General features: G+C 37.3%; 1 protein-coding gene and 1 long non-coding RNA gene across 27 annotated transcripts in view; one reads left to right on the top strand and one right to left on the bottom strand.

Moving 5' to 3' along the window:
- The window catches only part of LOC126639974 (uncharacterized), a 35630-nt gene extending 21388 nt beyond the window's left edge, over window positions 1-14242 (top strand). The window contains exons 3-4 of the long non-coding RNA XR_007628917.1: window positions 8279-8367; window positions 13210-14242. This is a non-coding gene — a long non-coding RNA (uncharacterized LOC126639974). The remainder of the gene's footprint in view (window positions 1-8278; window positions 8368-13209) is intronic.
- The window catches only part of DLGAP2 (DLG associated protein 2), a 448813-nt gene that overhangs the window by 113791 nt on the left and 318822 nt on the right, over window positions 1-16200 (bottom strand). The window lies entirely within an intron of this gene.

Below are 16200 nucleotides of genomic sequence, written 5' to 3' on the forward strand. Positions count from 1 at the left end.
GTATCTGTTTTGATGAAGGTTTCCTCTTCCAGTCAAAGAGAAAAGGAAATCTGCCTTGGAAGAACTTGCTAATTTTGACAATGATTCAGAATAGGAGAAGCAGCTGTCAGCTGTTACTTTATCTGGGTCAGGTTTGGGGTTAGAAAGCAAGTCCCTCACTTTCATCAAGCACTCAAAGTATCTTGATGTTCTGGCCTTGATCTTGTCTACTTTGGGGGTGTTTTTGGAGCTATTTAAATTCATTTAAATGGTTAAACATTTGTTAAGACAGAGGGAGGCTGATTCACCGTGCCAAAAGTCTACTAGTAATGTCAAGTAGAATAGAAAAAGCAGAAAAATGTGTTTTGAGTTTCTCATATTGCCACTAGTGGTGATACACCTCTTAACCCATTCTGTAAAAGAAAACCAAACCAAACAAATCAACTAACCAACCAAACAAACCCAAAACAAAAACAAACAAAAATCAACCAAACAAAAAACAAACAACAACCCCCCCCCAAAAAAAAACCCACACACAAAAAAAAGGAAAAAGAAAACAGAAAATTTTCAGTTTCTGCTGGGTGTGGCTAGGATGAAGCTTGCTTTCTTCATGTCAGCCCATATGGAGGAGGAGTTGGAAGGAGGGATATTTGTGGTTATGGTATTTGTCTTCCCAAGTCATCGCTATGGGAGTGGCTGCACACTTGCCTTCTGATGGGAATGAATTCCTCTGTTTTCTTTGGTGCCATATACAGCTGTTACTTTCTTTATTAACTGTCATTATGTTGGTCCATAAGTCTTCTCACTTTCCTTATATTTTCTCTCTGTGCCCTAGGAGAGGGAGTGAGCAAGCAGCTGTATGGTGTTTTGGCTGCTGGCTGGAGTCAGCCTTCCACAGTCTTCTTGCAGTTGTGAAAACCTGCAATCCTTACAAGTCCTGTGATATTGAAAAAGTGTTTTCTCTTCAAATGTTCAATTCACCAAATAAGACCTATTTGAATATCCTCTGCACTGACTTTGAAATTACCACCATTTGCATCACCCACATGGTGGACCCAATGGACATTTGGACTTGATGATCTTACAGCCTTAACAATTGTGTTTTACAGCTCACTCCACAAGAGGGAGGGAGAAGGATTTTTTCCTCCACAGAACTTGACGTAAAGTCTTTTGATTTATGGATAAAAGTAACTAAAACTTGCCACCTTTGAAAGAAATAGAACATGACATATTTTGGTGTAAAGCTTTCACTGGTACAAAAAGACACAATGTTATGCTCAAATCCCCCCTCCACCACCCTGAATTTTACTACATCATCGAGATAGTGAAGGCAGGGCCTCCTATGCTATCAAGCTCACTCCAGTAGTTTTCCATCTCCCACATGCTGATGTGTGCTTACATCCATCTTCAGCCCTCTGTTCTCACACACATACACACACTTGCTCGGGATCATGTGCCTTTCTATTAAGAATGATTACAGCACATGTAACTTTAATCTGATTAGAAATCACCAGTTGCTAAGCAATAGCAACTTTGGCTTCAGCCACCAAGAATACACACTAGGCCCTGGTTAAACCTTCACTGAAGCCTGAACAAAGGCAGCTTTGTTGCCATCAGTACTGGAGCTAACTACATCAACCAATCTGCTGAACTAATTAACGGAAATCACACTTGATGGCAGGATACATATGTCCATGGATAATGTTGTCCAGGGCAGCATGACAGGGCTTGCTTCACCATTCATTAAGTTATGCTACTGGTGTTGTGCACACATGGAACCAGCCCTGGGTAGACCCAGGATCTTCTAAAATATCCACAGTTGTTTTCATTTGTTTGGACTCTCTGTTGGCAACATCTCTCTTCTTCTCAAAATTCCAACTAAAAGTTGTAAATAGCAAGAAAAACTTCATTAAATGCTCAATCTCTGTATTAATTTCTCCTCTTATTTGCTCATTTTGAGATTACAGATTATAAATACCAGTAGCATAAATTTATAGCATCTCTATATGTGTGCATTGCTCACCTCATGGTTTCCTGGTGTTACAATGCCAGATTTCATATATAAGTATTGAAAGAAGCATTTAATACTAGACTTATTCTAGTGGTTACTGCTAGTAATTTGGTAGCATCAGTATTTCTAATACTTAGTAGAAGAATTGTTACTATTGAAAATAGTTCATGAAGTAAGTGCACAATCTGGGACAGCAAGGCTGTCACATGAAAGTTAGGACACCTTGATGTAGCCTGGAAATGCTGCAGTCATAGAATTTTTCACCCTAGTATTTTTTTTTTAATAAAAAATAATGGCTTCGAGGATGAAGAATGGCATTAGAAAAGTTAATAAAACCAAAAAGAAACAAACATTTGGGCACTGTAAATGGGAAAATACATGCATAGGTGATGATTCATGTAACTAGCGAGTTAATATTGTGACAATATACACATAAGAGCTGTAAATGACTATTAACATTAAGTAAATGGACATGCAAATGCAGTGGCAATTTAGGACTGCACTGTCTATATATATGGAATCCAAAAGCCATAATTAATTGGCATATATATTTATTTCCATTTACAAGAATCAGATTTCCCCTGAAGATTCATCTAAAACTAAACAGAACATGTGAAAGTAGGAATAAAATTAATGTCAATGTTTCAGTCTGTAGTTTATAAAAAGTGCCTTAGATTTTTTTATTCTGTGGTTTTTATTTTGTCATGTGTTCTAAACTCTGTGGAAGAGTATCTGTGAAAATTCTACAAGCAGCCATGGATGCTTCCTCTGGTTGTTTCTACTCTTCTTGCCTTTCTTCTTTCCATTTGACCATAAATAGGAGGAACATGATACACCCATAGAAAGGAAAACAACACGCTGAAAAATAAAACTTCCTTACATCATGATTCATCAGATTATCAGATAAAAATTTTACAGGCATAGTGGTAGAAATCTACTGCCTTCTTGCCAAATGCAAACTTGAAAAATCTTTACCCAGCATACTAAGCAGGAGCATCACATTTAAAGCAGATTACTCGAATCCTTCCTCTCTGAAATGTTTAAGACGTTCCACTGTAGGTTATATATGACACTGTTACTGTCTCCCTGATCTTAAGAGTCTTTCTCACAATTACCAGAATTTTTTCTGTCCTTCCCACCACTAATCAAAATATTTTTATCCAACAATATATTTCTCCTATTGTTGGCAATTCACATTAATAAATTCTATATTTTTTCTCAATCTTCTCCATTTTCCATGGACATGAAGGAAAAAAAAGGGTGGTAACCTCTCAGGAGATAATTGTAAGGGTCTTTCATCATCCTAATTACGTGTCCAGACTACTTTCATTGCTGAGATTTCACTTCATGTACCGCTTCCTTAGCTTCCTTCTTAAGATTTTTTTAATGTATCTATTGTTTTTCTTATGGCTCCAGATTAATCTTGGTGGTTTCTATATGAAGATAATTTTTTTTGAGTATGTTCCCATAACTCACCTCTCCATTAAATAATAGGCCCTATAATAGCCTTGTATGTCTAAAGCTTGGCTTTTGTTAGTATTTCAAAGCTATCAATTATCTGCTGAGACGAGCAACAGACATTCTGACTTTGTACTTATGCTTTGCCTTAATTAATTGTCTTATTAAATTTTAAGTAATTAACATTCCCTGGCATTTAAACATATGAGCATATGAGATAAAAGACAGTTCATGAGCAGATGAAATAGTTCATACCAATAAAGTGCTTTCAAAACCCAAGTCTTCATGGCAAAACCAAAAGGCATCTTTTTAACACCAGCGCAGATCAGAAAATATGCAGCATTTTCTGGCTGCTGTTCCCTGGAGTCAGGACGTTTTATGAAGATATTTTGATCTCAACAAAGCTTCACCAGAATTTAGCAACAAATTAATTTTCCCTTGGGTCCCTTCCTCTGTTCTTTAGGAGTGCAGCTGCAGCCCAGAGACCAAGCAAAGCAGCGTTTGCAGCTCCGAGACAGACTTGGCATAGGAAATACCCAGTCTGATAGAATTTTTCTAGCTGAAAAATTTTAAAATTTGGAGGGTTTTATATTGAAATAGAATTAAAAATAATTACAATATCCTTCATGAAGTGAACTGTAATTCCTAGGTAGATTTTACTTGTGCAAAAAATGTGTCAGGAAAAAAAAAAAGGAAAAAAGTGTAGCCTCCAAAAAAAGCAAATAAATCAGAGTTTGTCTGAAAGGAAATGGAAAAGCGTATTTGTAGAAAAAGAATGTGGAGAATAATGCTGAATACAAGTAAGAATGTCTTTTAAAAGGAACTAGTATAAGTCTAAGAAACGAAGACACTTTAACTCTTGGCTATTAACAGAATCTGATGACTGGTAACTCAGTGCTTATGTGAGACATCAGTTTACCTCTTTACTCTAAATAACAATATCACTGTATCACAGAAGAATGCAGTGCTGTCCATCTCCTTCACCAGGGTAAAGAACTAAATACAAAAGGACACTAAGATATCTGGGACATGAAAGCAGTACATGTAACTGAACCTAATCTGATCTAAGGGACAGAGGGTCTTTGTTTGTCTAGATGGCTACTTAAAGAGTAGATATCAACCTTACCTATTAATTATTAAAAGTCTATCTGAAGACAATGGGAAGGACTTTCCAACTCAAAATCAGTTAAATCTGATAAAAAATCTGAAGATTAAAAAGCGACTTCCAAAAAACTTATAGGGAATTGTTTTGTTTTCCCATTAGTTTTAAGTTTCAGGTATCTTTTAGTATCAGTCTTGTAACTGGCATACAAAAAAACCACTTTTGGCCAAAATGAACCTGTCATTTTTTTTCAATTGGCAATAGCTTCTCCTTGCTGAATGACTGTGAATTTTGGGGAGTCTGTGTGGGTTCTAAAGTTCTAACACGTGCTTTTTGTTTTTCTACTTTCAATCATTAACAATAAAAATAGAATTTAGTTTACTACATGGCTGGAGTCCTGACACCTCTGTCTTTAGATATGCCAAATGTCTTGCTTTTTCTAGGCAAAGCCAAGTTTGTGAGAAAAACAAAACAAAACCTTGAAGCCAGCTTTTCAAAATTTAAAAATTTGCTTAAATTGTTTTCCAAGAAACTAAGTCCATGGAAAAATACATTAGGGAGATAATATTCTGCATTAGAAATGACTCACTGACAAATAATAGGTCTTTCCAATTGCTGCTTTCTTAGATCTCAGAGTAGTTTTCAGAATACCCCTTAACCTGAGTCACTACTTGCTTGGGGCCTACTTCTGTTATAACAAAATGTTTACATCCAACTTTCCATTACCATACATCAAAATTAAAATCTAAATTACATGAAATGTGGTCAATTCACAGTCCTTTTCTATAAATTTCCCTTTTTCATTTTTTTTTTTTTTCATTTTAGTGCTCTCTCTTCCTTGCTATTCTGGCATTCCTACTGATAACTCTTCTTCATGATTCATACAGATTGCACTGTACTAAAAAACCTGGAACTTGTCTTTTGCTTTCTGACCATCTTTTGACCATCTTCTTCTTTCCTTTTCTGATGATGGTATATTTGCAGTACATACCATCTCCATTCTCTCTCTTCTATTTGGAGGGTGATACATTTGTAACAGGGAGATGATTTTCTACATTTTTCGTGTTTTGTGCAAAAAAGGACCAGATGCCAGACTTGGGGTGTGAGCTTTCCATGGACAAAAGCAACATGAACAAGTCAAACTACAAAGCCTTAAAGGAAAAATAAAACAAAAAAAAGAGGTTAATCGTACCCTGTAAGGTATAGAAATATGCAAAGGGAAGCCCAAGAGAAGGAGAATATTGTTTTAATTGCTAGAAAAGAAACTCATGATAAAAGATCTCTTAGTTCATGAAGAGGTTCTTTCATTCCTAAAACCAAATATGAGCTGATGACAATGATCAAATGCAAAGAAAGGATGGACAGCAGTCAAACACAACATTGACTGAAAGTCTGAAATGCTTAAAAAATGTGAAGGCTCTAGTTATGTATGGCTGAGCAACCAGAAAGCTGAAAAATATATTTTTCAGGTTTTTTTCCCAGCCCATAGGCTGCAGACAGGTCACCTAAAAGTTTCAGAAAAAGTTTTAACTTTTATCAGGTACGAATGAGGAGAAGATTCATACATTTTTTAAAAGGAAAACACTTGTTTACAATTAATCAGAGAGTGGAAAAAGCTACACAACTCCCTTTGTAAAGATCTCACTTTCACAGAAATGCATTTGAGAATGCAGAAAAAGCACATCTGAAGTGTGGAAGAATTAATGAAAGGAAAAACAATAAGTAGAAATTGTGAAACATTGCTCTTGCAGGTGAATGTCAATGGAACTAAGGGTCTGAATAGCAATAGGGTGCAGTTTGCTGAAACAAATGAAGAGTCTGCAGGGTAAGGTTAAGAATAAAGTAATATTTTTACCTCAGCTATTCTCTGAAGAGCTATGCTGTCCTTTCTGTGCTAGACCATAATGGAAAATTTGACCTTTCAACATCCTTTTCCCCTATCTTGTGATAAATATTTCATTTAATACACAAAACTAAGTTCAATATCCTATTCTCAATTTTCCAGAGACAAGGTAGTTCCACTGGCCATGCCTTCCAGTGCATGTCGAGACTCTCATGCCCTGTCCTGTCAAAATGAGATGAGTTAAAATTCACAATTGCAGTTAAATTTCTGAAGCGGAAAAAAAAAAAAAAGAGAAAAGAAAAAAGAGTAAAGAGAAAAGAATGATGAAGTGGCAACATCTGGTCAAATGAGGGAAGGCTGTGAATAAAAAACTTATTGGTTTTGCTGCTGGTTTGATTTGGAACCTTGTATAAGTGACAGTCTTTCTGACTCAGCTACTCAATCCCTGTAGTGCAAGACACAGCTACACTCTTCAGATATCTCACAAGTCTCTATTTGTCAGGTCTTCCTTGACAAAGTGGCTGCAACAGGCCCACTGAAAGCAGTGCTGATATGAAGTGGGATGGAGTGGGATGGGATGTGCAATGCTCATGGAAGGGCTGTGTGTCCGTCCACCTGTTCGCTACAGCTGCTCATTGCCCGGACAGCCCCTGAGGCAGCAGCTGCTCCCACACACTGAGACAGTTCATGCCCTTACACCTCCCCTGATCTCTGTTTGCCCGTCTCCAGCTTGCAGTCTCATAAATATAATGATTGCAAATGTGAAGGTTATAAAATAAAATACCAAGGAACTGGCTTAATTTTCATGTCCTAGATCCTAAAGCACCCATTCTAGGCATCCTAGCATACTGTGACAGCCCATTCAAAATTATTAGGGACAGAAATTCATCATACAGAATTTTATTTTACCAAAATGTTGCTATTTATAGATCATAATAGCTAAATGGAGAATCTCAAACATGCAGAGAGATGTTCCCAGTAAAGACATTGCAACATAAAGACTAGATTCAGCACACAGATGCCAAAATCTGTTGGTAGGTGAACACTTCGGTGACACTTGGAGAAAAAGGTAATGTGCAAAGCAAACAAAAGAATGAAACAAGGAAAACAATCTACTTTTCTTTTAAATTGAAGTAATTTTAAAAGAAGGTGGTAATATAAGTATTAAAAAAAAATTGCTATTCACCTAATCCATATTTTACTACAAAAGCTAGTGTTTTTCCTTGGACTAGGCTGTCTGCATAGGACCACTTAAGTTTAATTGGTTTTTTATCAGCTGTCATAATTTAAGTTTGCACTGAAGTCAATGATGAGAGAGATTTCCAGCACACTTCAAGCTAACTGTATTATTTCTACAGTAAAAACAGTGAAAAGAATTATGACTTGAGAATGTATTCAAATATAATACCAAAATATACCCATTACCTCTGTAAGTCAGTATGCATGGCACTGTAGAATAGCAATCTCATATTTCACTGTCCTGCGAGATAAGGTTTTTTGGGAGGGAAGGGGGGTGGGGCTGGAAAATGGGCAAACGTAAATTTATTAAGTTATCTTCTATTTCCATGTAAAAATCACTCACATTAGACCATATTTAACATCATTATATATGTTTTTGTTAGTCCTATACTACGCTACCATCCTGCTCGAGGTGATGCCTAAATTCTGTTTCCATGGCACCATTCACCTTCCCATGCCACTTGTTCTGTGCGCATTACTAGAAAATCCTGAGAAAGGTTGCATCATTGTACCAATAAGTGAGTTATCATAAGCTATGGAAGATAGGTGGAAACAAAGCCATATGAACCTCTTTTCTTGATTTCTTGGATTGGTGTTTGTGGATTTTTTCTTCATCTGAAACAAAACTGCTTTATTTTATTCACAGCACTGTAACACTCTTCCAGTCCAGCTGGATCATGCTGGATTCAAAGGAAACACCTGCAAGTTATATAGATGAAGTACCATCTACAACCTGTAAGTACACTAATAAACAATGCCCAGGAACACCCCCAGGCTCTGACGTGTAGTCAGATATGGGGATAAATTGTTAGATTGGTCTGCTGCGTGTTTTTTGCCTGAGCCTCTAGCAAAAAAAACAATGTCCTACAGTGTTGCCAGTAGTGGTGTGGGATCAGAATGCTGCAGGGAGATGAACAGACCTCCGCCATTTCCAATGGATACTTATTATGCTCACATCAATCTGTACAGGCAAATTTTGGAGGTTGACACATTTACTAAGAAAAGGTGGGTCAGACCATGCCACATGCTTTCACTGCCCAGCACTATTCCTGGGCGTGTTTCTGCGTAGATGCAGATACAATATCTACCCCATGCTGGAATGTTAAGAGCAGCAACAGCCCTTACAGCCACCTCACCGTGGTGTATTGAAGCAAAAAATTTCTAAACATCTGGCTATAATTTGTTATTCTTTGGTTAAGAAATTATAGGTGAGATTTAATTCACCCATAATAACCACACACTTAATGAAGGCATCTACATGTGCCTTAGGCATCTGAGGTGCCACATACTTAGATTCATTCAATACAGTCAATAGAATCTGTACTGTGAGCTGAGGCCAGTGATGAGGCCTTCACTGACCATCCTGGGAACTCAGACATCTAATTCGACTGTAGACATCTATATTTTACATTTTAATCCCGAATTAAGTTTTGTCCAAGACATTTGTGCTTGCCAGCATTACCTAAGGTAATTCTAAACATACTGACAGGAGAAAAACAGTCATTTTCTTGATTTCAAAATTGTAAGTGAAGCTAAAGAACTGAATGATAAATCAAGAAAGTACAGTTTTAATTTGTACATGCAATCTTATTCCTTCTTCTCTGCTCTAGCATCTTGGCTAACTTCAGGGCCAGGCAGCTTTGGGTGCATAGGTCAGTTGAGCAGTGTCTCTCATTTAAAACTGAGACTGGAGCATATTCCAGCTCCTACTGATGTAACAAGAGTTTGGGGAAAGCAAGTCCCTCTAGCATGCAGATGGATGGATCATTCAACAGAGAGCTGTGAAGTATTAAAATACTTGGTGGATACATTCCTTGTGGCTCATTCTCCTCTAATTTTTCTTGAAGATGGAAACTCTGTTTTCTATTTTTCATCCATTTCATCTCAAATTCCTTCCTGGTAACTAGGATGGTAACTTGAATAACACAGAACTCATTTATTGGCAGTGGCCAAGAAGAATTTGGAGTTCTTCCCTTTCCTCTTTCTGAGTTTCCACAGTCCTTCTTTCTACCCTATCCACATCTTCTCAAGACTTCTTATGTGGGGAAATTTATTTCTGATGCATCATTTTATTTCATACGTGATAATTTCATCATGGTTTTTGTAAACATTCCTAAAACTGAGCAAATTTAGATTGGTTGACTATGTTTTCACTCTTATGGTTAGGAACTACTCCTGTTGGAGATACCAAAGCTCAAGTTATTCAGAGTATACAAGTGCTGTTTTTAAAATACCAAAATGTAATGACTTTCATAATAAATAGTATTTTAATTTCAATGTGTGAAAGCTAGCTACTTATTAATATTGAACTGCTAAAATGATCTTAGTCAGTATTTCTTTGATGACTATCACCTGAAGCATTTAAAAGATTTATATATAAGAAGGATGTGTTTCATCAGTAAAACCAGCTGACTTCATATTTTTAACAAAGACCTAACTTACATCGACTTATTTTTATTTCCCTTGAATAGCAAGTTAATTTATTGCCCAAATGATTTTGTAATTTCTAAAATGATATTATTACAAGTGTCTGACTGTGACTGGGCAAATAGTGGCATACTGACCTATTTGTAATATTTTTCAAATATATTGCAATGTGTGATCTCTACAGGCTATGTAGCAATAAAAATGACAAAAAGAATAAAACATTCCCAGTGCACACACTTCCGGTTACTCTACCAGTAAATGGGTTTAGGGTTAGCATATTCATAAATGTATATATTTTATGGAATTTAGTGACAGGAGTGCACAATTATGACACTGACAGTTTTCCTCATAATATATTCGCCTTAAGCAATTTATGCTTTCTGTAATGAGAAATCTGGCCATTTTATTACATTTGGCACAAAGCACTTAGATAATAGTCACAGACTGGAGAACATAAGATAAATTACCATTAATGGTGTAGCTTTTTCCCACTACACTTATAAGAACTCAGCTGTGCTACAGCTGTTGCCAAACTATTGCTAAAGAAACGAAGCAGTTCTTCTCTCTCTCCTCCCAACCTTCATTTATGAGATTTTCTTTTTTACTTTTCAGCAAAAAAAAAAAAAAATGTTTTGGCTTGTGAAAAACATTAACATGGAGCTAAAGGCAACCTGTACTGCATTACATACTGTTTCAAAATTCATCCACCAATTCCTTCTTTTGTTTTTCCTTCTTGCATTTTCTTCTCTAATGGAAATATAAGATTGAAAGCTGCAAAGATGAAAAGGGTCTCAGAAACTTTCTGTGTATTAGTCTCCTTTTCTGCAGGCATTTATTCCTATCTGCTTCCTCTCTTGCATGACTGTGCATACATTTGTATTACTCTCGTGAAGTTCATGTTTGCTCATAATTGACTATGAATTGATGCTGAGAAGAAATATGGTTCATGTCTGTTCTGGCACTAACACAGATGTGAGATACCAGAATTTAAGCAATCATTTTGACAAATAATTGTTCCTATTTCAAACTTAGAGAATTCATTTTCAGGGTTAGATTTACAAGGGGATCTAGATTCTCAAAGCTGGTCTGACTATATATATACATGAATGCCTCCTCTCTATCTAAGCAGGATCTAATCATATTTCCACCTAAGTAAGAGTCCAGAGATTTAGATCTCAGATCTGCACTAACATTCCCTCAGGAACTAACATTTTGTCACTACTTTTGTTCATCTTTAACATACTGTATGAGGTAGGGAGTAGAAAATTCCCTCCAGAGACACAAGGTAGGCATTTTTCCACCTATTTAATTTACTCCTTCAAATCTGTTTCTAATGTTTTGCACTGAGCAGCCCTCTCAAGATATCTGTAAAATTTCCTATCTTAATACTTAAATGCACTAAATATTAGCCATCAATTATTTGAAATAATTAATGATTATAATAATAGCTCTCTCTAGAATATATCTCTCTCATCATCACTACATCTCAGATTTCTTGATGGCAATTGGTAGCTGGTGTCATTATTCATAATTTATGAATTGGGAAACAGTGAAGTCAGGTTTTGTTGCCAGAAATCATGTCATGGGCTACATTAGTAACTAGGTCTCCCAAATCCCTGGTTAATGCACTATTCAGACAAGCTAAGAGCACAAAAGAACCATTAAAGACCAAAACAATGAGTCAGTTGCTCTTCATAGACTAATAAACAGTCTCTAGTTATTTCTCTGTTTCAACAGACAAATCACACAAAAGGATTTACTGTTGCTCTTTTATACCAAGTGGAAACCTGAGATTTGGGATGCTTTCCACGGAGATGAAAAAGAACCAGAGGAAAACTCAGCTAATGTAATTTGGTGTTCCAAATTCCTTTCACATTCTGAGACACACAGTATTCAGGCTTTTATAGGAAAACCAGAGTAAACAGTTGGGCTCAAGAAGAGTCTGTGTCTCACTTCCATTTCCACCAGACAATCTGGCTCATTCAATGTCTGAATAGTTATTTATAAGCAGACATGTGTTCATTTGTCCATTCTGCGTAGCTTATGTTTGTAAGATATGAAAAGCAATTAGCATGGTGATGAGTCTGAGCTAATAAGGCTCTGGCAAGGGAGGCTGTATTAGCTTGGGGTCAGCATGCTGTTAGACACATTCTAGTAGCTTTCATTTGCCCTGGAGCAAGACAGAACAATCTTGTCTCTAGCTAGAAAATAGTGTTTCAGACCCAGAACCAAAACTGGTTCCCTCAACTTCCCACAAAGTTTCTGATTACATTGCAACCAGCAACAACTCCTCCAAGCTGGTGTTTCCAGATGTTTTGCTGCTGGTGCAAAACACTGAGCACAGGGTACAAATACAGAGGTGCCCTGAGTAAGTCCCACAAAGCTGTAGTCTACAATGGCTGGTCCGCAACCAGTACCTACAAAACTAGTTTAAAAGGGGCTCAAGATGTGTATGTGATTTTCAGAGACATTAGAGCAGTGTAGTCATACAAATTAAGTCTTATTCTGAACATTTATTATCTCAATGCAGCATCCAAATGGCTACTTCAGTGTGTCACTTCGAATTTTGATAAGATGATTAGTCTTAGATGGATACTTCAAAGAGTAACTGCGCTTTGAAGTGATTTTGAGCTTTTGTACACATCTCTGTAAAACACCCATTACAGTGATTTCCAGGAACCATATGAGGATAACACACATAAACTATGTCTTGAAGTCTCAAATCTACCTTTGGACATAAAAATACAGCTCTTTCTGAAGTCAATGAGTTTCATATGGCCCTCACACTAATAAAAGGAAAAGTTTCCACATCTTGAGCCTGCTATTACATGCATCTCAAAAGATCCGTAAGTTCCACCCTAATTATGTGTTATCTATTTTCTGTTCCTCCAAGAAATTATGTTAGAAAAACTTTCAAGAATTATGCTATAGCACAGAGCTGTCACAGCCAACCTGTAAAATACTCACCCTAAACGGCACAGCTTTCTATAATGTCTGTATTAAGCATGACATATGTACTTGATTATGGGTACAAAAGTACCATACAGCTATGACCTGAAACAAGGAAGACACATGTTTGAATAGCCCTCAGTGGTAATGGGAAGACATTCAAGCACTGTCTTCAGCTGTTTCCTCTGCTTTTCCCAGCAGGCTGCCACTTTACCTGAATCTGCAGGAGTCCAACAAAGAAGAGACCTTGGCTGACTCTAAGTGCAGCAGTTCATCTAGCAGAGAGCATCTCTGAGTAGTACAAGGCATGGTAGAAGAGCAATGCTGCTCAGTGTTTGCCTACAGAAAATGGGCCATAAACTGCAGCTATGAAGATGTTCCTTTAAACTGGAAAAAAAATCCCAAATAGCTGCCAGACAATGTCATCAGTAAAGTGATATTGCTGACTCCTCTCCTCATGACATCTTTGACCTCCCCTTGTCCCAGTGATACACAGACATATTTACACTCCCTTATTAAATTAAATTGACTAAATCCACCAAATTTTGCATATTCAGTAGGGAAAGACTTAAAATTGTTTCTGAAAATTAATCAGAATGTCTAGCTAGCCAGCTTCTTCTTCTTCGTAAATAATACTTTTTAAATGAAGCTTGGGTCTTAATCTTCATTGGAGCAAAAATAAAAAAATCAAAAATTTTCATGAGGAAGTTGACATGTAAACACTGCTATTAAAGAACAGCCAAAAGGCAAATGGTCAGATGTCCTGCTTGGTGTCTATACAATGCTTGCCTTAATGCAGGGACGTGACTCTACATCTCTTAATGACAGCTGAGTACCCTAACCAGCAGGCTAATGTTATTTTTCTCTTTAGTTGGAGCTGTTTCATCTTGTTTAAATAATTAAATACTCAGTGACCCCTGAAGAGTGTGTTTCTCTAATCCAGTGACTAGGACACTCACTTGGCAAATTGACCTGTTGATCTGATAAGAAAGTATTCTGCAAAGACATTTATAGTCAATTTATTCCTAACTAAAAAGGAGAGAGTTGGTTTTTTTTCCTCATCCCTGCATTAATTCTCTCAATAGTCACTTATTTCCTGATTCAGCACCAGTTGATGTTTGTCACAGTGGTGGTAAGTTAGCAATGTAGCACATTTGTAAAGTGTAAGAAAAGGCTTGTATAACATAAAATGGGCTTAACATTTTATATAGAACATAAAATGGATTTAAAACAATCACTTTTGAAAATGTTGTTATTTTTAGGTTTCTAAATGGGCTAAAGAAGAGTGCATGTATACATATTGGTGCAAAGTGCACACTTAATACACTTATGTACACTTGCTTGTGTACACTTATAAAGTCTGAATATAAAGTTTCCATCTCTCATATAGAATCAAGTACCAAAAAAACTAATACTGATGAGCATGTAGGATGCTTTGGCAGAGAAACCTATTAGACTCCATATGGTGGAGTTGGTAGTTATGGGTCATAAACTTTGACACCGCATGAGGCACTATTGTATCTAATTACACTATGAACTTTATTAAGCAGGAACAGCATCACAAACATCGAAAGAATCACATCTCTGAAGTGAGACAAGAAGTTTTCTAGAGAACTCCCAACCTATTCCTATTGAAATCAGTGCTCTGAATGCAAATCAAGTCTGTCCCTTCCAGCAGCTTGGTCTTCCAACCATGCTTGAGTGTCTCGGCTCAAAGTGCAAAACTGTAAAAAAGCATAGCCTGTGTTTAAGCATCCCGACGTCTATCTGTTTCCAACATATTTTTCTGGAAACTTGTAAAGCGGATTGGGGCAGGTGTGTAAATACTGTTCCAATTTCCTCCATGGAGTTTGACTATTCACTTGGAACTGGCCAAAGCCTTCCCACCTGGCCTCCCATCAGGCAGCACCCAGCCATGTTTTGGGGCCCTTTCTCCAGGACATTTTGAATGAGAGAACATTGTCCTGAGCGGGGACAGTTTAGCCACTTCACTATGTCCCATTTTACTTTTTAAGGGATCAGTGGGAGAGGCTAAGTACAACTGACAACCTTTGCAGGGCTGGATACAGTTCGGAGACTTGTGTTACTTGTTGCCACAACCTGCTTTGCTGCCTGGCTGTTGTGGCTTGTTTTCAAGTACAGCTCCATATGTGTTTGGGAAGAACTGCTGCAGTGCCCTGATGCTGATGGCTCTGGAAAGATCCAGGAGCAGCCTGCCCTTCCTCCTGCCCTGCCTCCTGCCACCAGACCTGCAGTGGGGCAAGGCTGTTGCATGAGGCCACTGCTGGAAAGAAGAGTCTGTATCATCCCAGCTTTAGTTCTCCCATCGGTCACCCATCTTTTGTCCCCCGTGCCACAGTGAGGACAAACCAGAACCTACTACAGAACATACTGAAACAAAGTTAAAAACGCAGCCCTAAACAGTCTATACAAAGACTGTGCCTGACAGCCTGAGCAGATTTTATGTGCCTCTCCCTATTATTTTTCCCTGTGCTGGCTGTTGGCTTATTTTCCACTGTGCAGTTGTTCAGGAAGTGGCACAAAGCTCAAGCGATGCAGTGGTTGCCATGGAGAGAAGCTCGAGTTTGCACTTTATTCATTTTATTTATTTCTGAATGGCAGCCTGCTGCAGTATGTAAAATCTGCATGGCTTGCTAGCACAGTGGATGCCACAAACCTGGGGCTGTATTTAAGGATAATCTGTATTTGGAAAAGCACAGTAAAAAGCTGAGCCTCATTTGCAGCTGATTTTATTTCTTATTTGGGATTGGGTTTCCCTGGAGACTTGTGTCTGAAATGTCCACTGAAGTAGAATTAACACTTACCTCAATTACATAACAATTTTTTACCTGATACAAAGGCACTTTATATCAGTATTCTAAACAATGTCATTTCAATAAGACTTTTGGGAGTATGTGTAGCATGCCCTATCATTCCTTTTTTATTTATTTATATGGCAACTAGAATCACATAGAATCCTTCCTGCCTCCATGAAAACGACATAATTTGCAGAGTAACATTTACAATTAATTAGCACAGAAAGATACTACTGAAATTTATCCTTCAGCATTACAGTAAATCTTGTCATGCTAAAGTGACACAGAAGAAACGTCACATTCTTTTTAGACTCACTCCGTCTAATGATGCCAAAGCAGCGTGCAGTTGCTAATTACGAATCATGTATGGGGTAAA

The sequence above is a fragment of the Myiozetetes cayanensis genome, unplaced genomic scaffold (assembly GCF_022539395.1).
Source record: "Myiozetetes cayanensis isolate MyiCay16 unplaced genomic scaffold, myiCay2020 scf2-11, whole genome shotgun sequence".
NCBI classification, from domain to species: Eukaryota; Metazoa; Chordata; class Aves; order Passeriformes; family Tyrannidae; genus Myiozetetes; species Myiozetetes cayanensis.